Below are 5,993 nucleotides of genomic sequence, written 5' to 3'. Positions count from 1 at the left end.
TTAGCATCACCTATTGATTGATTGTTGTTTTAGTTGTATATTGATATGCTATTTCAACGTGCCAATAATAATAATAATCGCATATTGAGTTTTTAATATCAGTTAGGTCAACAGCTGAACACATCTGTAGAAAGGGAACTGAAGCAGGATGTTTGCCTATAATATCCTGAATATTAAAATGGCAAATACGAGGAAGTAGACTGAGCATGAGAAATGAAGTAACAGGTAATTCTGGACACTTTACAACTTTTGCACAACTGGGTAATAATTTGCTCCAAGAAATGCCTAGAAAACCCGTTTTCATTAATAATTCAAGGATAATATAATTGATCTTTATCTTGCTATCTAAAGTATCACTTAAATATCATAAAGTTTTAATTCAGATTTTCAAATGAGCCATGGCTGGTAGTTCATGGTGTTAATGAAGTATAAGGAGGAGAATCCTGTGAATCTCCAGAAGGTGAAGCAAAAATTCTGGTATTGTTTCAACTTATCAAAACTAGTTTTCCAAAGGGATCTCTTACCATAATATTCAGTTTGCCATCGGCCAACCAGTTAGGCAGTCCTGCCTTGTGACCCAAAAAGCATTGATGCAATTGTTTACACTCACTTACTGGCAGAGTCCACACATGGTTTTCTGAAAAGGAAATAAATAGAAAAAATTCTATTTTTATCTTTGGACTTGCATGAATCAGAGATACATTCTGTCATTTTTTTGTGTTGTGTGCTTGGTTGGAGCGGATGAAACACATCGACATCTGATTAGATCAGAAACTTATGACTCCTTCCTCATCAATCCACGGAATGAAAGATAGTACTTAGTGTTAAAGGAATAGGCACTGCTTCTTATCTGCCTCTTCACAGAATTCAAATAATTTTGACTAAAATTTTAACGCCCATCAAAATATGTGCTTATGTAGAATTCTACCCTCTGTTGCATTATGTACATCTAGTCTCTCACTTTCAATCAGTTAACTGCAATCCAAGCAGATATCAATTCATTTACCATCTTCCTTCAGTTTTCCCCATATTTAACATATCTCTGCAGACCGTTCATTCCTTTCTGTATCCTCTAATTACTATATTCGAACATAATCTAAAGCACAGGTTGTGCTGACCTAATAATTTACTCCAACAAATGCCTAGAATTTCCCTACATTTTTCTCACTTCCATGTATCTATCTAATAGCTTCTTGAAAGATCCTATTGTCAAGTTTATTGTCATCTGATTGTACAAGTACAACCCAACGAAACAGTCTTCTCCGGTCCTCAGTGCAACAAACCACCAGACATAACACATGTACAGACAAGTAATACATAAGCAGGACAAGTATTTCATCTATAAAAATAAATAAATATTGTTTCGTGAATATGAGAGTCTCGGATGGTGAGTGTGAGTGGTTCCTTTGGTCGTTCAGCTTTCTCACTGCCCATGGGAAGAAGCTGTTCCTCAGCCTGATGGTGCTGGCTCTGATCCTCCTGTATCTCCTCCCTAACAGGAGCAATTGAAAGATGCTGTGTGCAGGGTGGAAGGGGTCCTCGATGGTTTTGCGTGCCTTTTCAGTCAACGATCTCAGTAGATCACATCGACGGGGGAGACGGAGACTCCAGTGATCCTCTCTACCACTCTTATGGACCTAGGTATTGAGTGCTGATCCACTTCTCTGCAGCAACTGTACCCCACTGTGATACAGCTGGCCAGGACACTCTTGATAGAACTTCTATTGAAGATTGACATAATAGTGGTTGGTAGTCTTGTCCACTTCAGTCTTCTCAGGAAGTGTAGTCATTGTTGCGCCTTCCTGACAAATGAGATGTTGTGTCTACAATAAGTCACTAGTTAAGTGAACTCCACTCTTTCTACTACCAAGTTGTTGATGGGTGGAGACCACCAAGTGATAGAGGAGGGTAGTTATTCCTGGTTCTCCTGAAGTCCACAATCACCTCCTTTGCTTGTCCACGATGAGACTCGGGTTACTGCTTTTGCACCATTTCACAAGATTTTCCACCTCTTCTCTATCATTGTTGCTGACGAGGCCAACAACTGTTGTGTCATCTGCAAACTTGATAACACTGGATCTGGTGATGCAGTCGTGGGTCAGTAGCGAGAACAGTAGTAGGCTGAGCGCACAGCCCTGAGGTGCACCAGTGCTCAGTGTGAGAGTGCTCGATGTTCTGCTACTGACCCAGACAGACTGTGGTCTTTCTGTTAGGAAGTCTAGGATCCAATTACAGAGAGGGAGGTTGAGTCCCAATGAGGACAGTTTCTCCACCAGCCAAGCTGAAGTCGATGAACAGCATGGCATATGAGGCGTCATTCTCCAGGTGGGCCAGCACGGAGTGAAGCGACCAGGCTTTAGCATTGCCTATGGAATGGTTTCTTCTATAGGTGATTTCCATCACCAGACGCTTGAAGCATTTCATAACGGTGGACATCAGTGCCACAAGGTGGGATGATGGTGGCTATCTTGAACCCTGCGGGAATGATGGACTGCTGCAGCGAGGTGTTGAAGATATCCATGAAGACTTCCATCAATTGGTCTGCGCAGTCCTTCACTACCCGACCAGGTATGTTTTCTGGTCCCACCACCTTTTGTGGGTTCAACTTGGATTTGGTTCTTCTCACTTTGACAGCGGCTATGCAAGGGGCCCATTCATTAGGGGGACACTGAACTTTCTTTGGCCTCATCCTGTTCTTCTCATCAAACTCTCTGTCCAGAAAGGAGGAGTCATTGTCCTTAATTCACAAGGTTGACTTGAGATCTGTAATAGTCTTGATCCCTTGTCACATGTGCCTCATGTTGCTGGTGTCACACAGCTGTCTGTGGATCTTCTGTGCGTACCTGAGCTTTGCCTTCCAGACTGCATGGAAGAGTTCAGCCCTGGCTGGTCTTAGTGCCATCCTACATCCTATCCTGAAGGCAGCATCACGAGCTCTGAGAAGGGCCCAGACCTCTGCATCTAACCATGGTTTCTGGTTAGCCCTGATTTGATCTCAATGACATCCTCAGTGCCCTTGCTGGTGCAGCCAGTCACTGAGCTCATGTACTCCTCCATGTTTACAGGACCATTGTAGGTGATCGCCTCCCTGAAACAGCTCCGTCGTTGCTGGCAGAGTATTCCATGCACCCACCATTCTCTGTGTGAAAAACCTAGCTCTTACATCCCACACCGCCCCCCCCCCCTCTGTATCGACCCCCAAGTACCTTAAATCTATGTGAAACACAAAAGTCTGCAGATGCTGTGATTGTAGTAAAAACACCCCAAAATGCTGGAGGAACTCAGCCAGTCTCAGCGTCCATAAAAAGTCAAGACATATTGCTGACATTTTGGGCTGAGCCCTTCTTTCAGGAATAAGCAGAATGGTCATTTCCCCCCTTCCCCCCCCCCCAACTCCGCAGGAACCTCCTCCTGTACCAGACCATACAGATTTCTCAGTAATGATTTTTGTACTAATGTTACATGTAAATCGTAATTCCCATACATCTCTGAACTTAACAGCAATAGTCGTGAAATAAACAACTAGCAAAATTAAAATTACACCTTTAAATTACAATGTCAAATGCACAGCCTAAAAGTATTTACAAATATAAATTACTACAATATTGGAGCTAAAACTCCAGAATATTTGACAAAAGCAGAGACTATAAAAACATCAGCAACAACAAGAACAACAGTGTGTGCTGGTAGCGCATGGAAAAGAAACCACATTATTCAAAGGGGCGTTGTAATTGGGAATAACAACAGCTCTGACCGGAACTCATTAGAAGATTCAAAAAGTAAATTAGCATAGTATCGAGTTTTAGCCTTGGAGGTATATTGATACATGTTAGCTGGGCTTACGAAAAATGGTTTTTTGTTGTTGTTGTATCTAACTTCAGGGATATTTTTATAAAAATAATAAATTTCTGTTGAAACACTGCAGAAAAATGTTATAGTCATTTTGGTGTCACCCCTCTGATGGCGTCACCAGTGCAGTCCCTTAGTAACGGCAGTGCAGTGTTGACATGCAGGACACACAAAGTAAAGGTCATGTAGCAAACTATATCATAAACGTGTGTGATTTCACTGCCTGTAGGCAAGAGAGAATCATTTGTGGACGGTTTTATTTGAAAAGAGATTCGAAATCATTTAATGTGGAACAAGCCCCTCAGGCCAACTCATCCATGCCAACCAAGTTGGCTTTCTGGGCTAATTCCATTTTCCTGCATATGGTCCATATCTTTCTAAACCCCTCTTAACCATACATCTGTCCAAATGTATAGAGCTGTAATCTCCCATAAAATAAATTATAAACTTACAATGTTGTAAATAACTTGAGAAAATGGGTCTATATCTACAACAAATAGAAGATATCAGTGAGGTCAGGGTATGAAAGCAGAGTTGCTTTGCACATTGTTATTTACTGAATTACCGCTAGGCACTTGGGAGTATATTTCTCTGGCTGAAACCCCTTCTCCTCCCTCTTCCAACATCCTTCTCTGTCAGTCTTTTCTCCATGATGGGGCCTGCACTAATTGAGAAGTATTCCAAAGGATATGCTACAAATCTACGGTACTTGTGCCTGCGATCAAATAATTTGCGCAGAAGGCTGAAGTCATCAAAAACCCTTCAGCACACTGATCTTTGTAAATGTCTGTAACTTAAACATATCCATAATCACAAAAAATGTAAAATCTTTGGAAGAAAAATAGGAGATGACAACTAACTTGTAGATCACAGATAATCCTTCAAAAGGAACTGTGGTTGTAGATGGGGAGGGGAAGTTTGGGGAGGAGGTGATGTTATAGTGAGTTCATTAGACAAGCATTTGAGTCTAAATGGGAGCACTGACATCAAGTTAGTGTTGCACACTGATGTAGCAGCATATTCTTGCCTATTCTACACTGTCATCGATGAACAGAGGCTAATACCCTGACAAGGATGGCATCTGGAGGGCTACGGGTCACAAATACGGCTCTGTATGCCAGACTCCATTTGGTAAGCAAAAGGCAGGCAAATGCTCAAATAAAGGTCACTGAAGAATTGAATTGAATGCCAAAAGTTACCAAATTAACATTCATTTTATGTTGCTACCAAGAGGTGGCAGTAAGACAACAGATGAGACATGCTTGTAACTTGTTTTTATTCTGGTGTGAAACAGTCTCCAAAGTATAATCTAGAAGCAAATAAATATTTAGATTCTTGTGGATTCTGCACTGGTTTGATGAGGGTCCTGAATCTGAAATGCTTCTCATTCCTGACCTGCTGGTTCTTTTCAGCATTTTTTGGTTTTATCCCAGCATCAGCAGATTTTGACCTGCACAGAGATTACATTGAGACATACAGTAATAAGAAAGAACAAGGATACATGAGAGGAATGAGGATTATGGATAAGATGAGACTCTGAAGATGTGCCCCTAAGATAAGCTTCAGAAATTTTTGAAAACAGGGTCTGGTAAAATAAGAGCAGTCAGGTCCAGTTTTTGAACTAATCAAAGAGTGACCAAGGGTGGCATAAAGGAAATGGCAAAGGTGAAGCAACATCTTAAACAGAGGAGTATATGGATTATATGCCATCTTCAGCGCAAACTCCGGGAGATCCAAAATGAGTGGTGGACTAGCCTCGCCAAACGAACACAGCTCAGCGCGGACATTGGCGACTTCAGGGGTTTCTACGAGGCTCTAAAGGCTGTGTACGGCCCCTCACCCCAAGTCCAAAGCCCGCTGCGCAGCTCAGACGGCAAAGTCCTCCTCAGCGACAAGATCTCCATCCTCAACCGATAGTCAGAACACTTCCAATCTCTTTTCAGTGCCAACCGCTCAGTCCAAGATTCCGCCCTGCTCCAGCTCCCTCAACAGCCCCTAAGGCTAGAGCTGGATGAGGTTCCCACCCTGGATGAGACATATAAGGCAATCGAACAACTGAAAAGTGGCAAAGCAGCAGGTATGGATGGAATCCCCCCAGAAGTCTGGAAGGCTGGCGGCAAAACTCTGCATGCCAAACTGCATGA

General features: G+C 42.3%; 1 long non-coding RNA gene across 1 annotated transcript in view; it reads right to left on the bottom strand.

The window, feature by feature from the left end:
• Positions 1-5,993, bottom strand: part of LOC138740311 (uncharacterized) — a 122,280-nt gene that overhangs the window by 59,424 nt on the left and 56,863 nt on the right. The window contains exon 3 of the long non-coding RNA XR_011342821.1: positions 525-637. This is a non-coding gene — a long non-coding RNA (uncharacterized lncRNA). The remainder of the gene's footprint in view (positions 1-524; positions 638-5,993) is intronic.

The sequence above is a fragment of the Narcine bancroftii genome, chromosome 8, assembly GCF_036971445.1.
Source record: "Narcine bancroftii isolate sNarBan1 chromosome 8, sNarBan1.hap1, whole genome shotgun sequence".
Taxonomy (NCBI): domain Eukaryota; kingdom Metazoa; phylum Chordata; class Chondrichthyes; order Torpediniformes; family Narcinidae; genus Narcine; species Narcine bancroftii.
The sequence above is the reverse complement of the archived record's forward strand: the minus strand, read 5'-3'. Positions and strand labels throughout refer to the sequence as shown.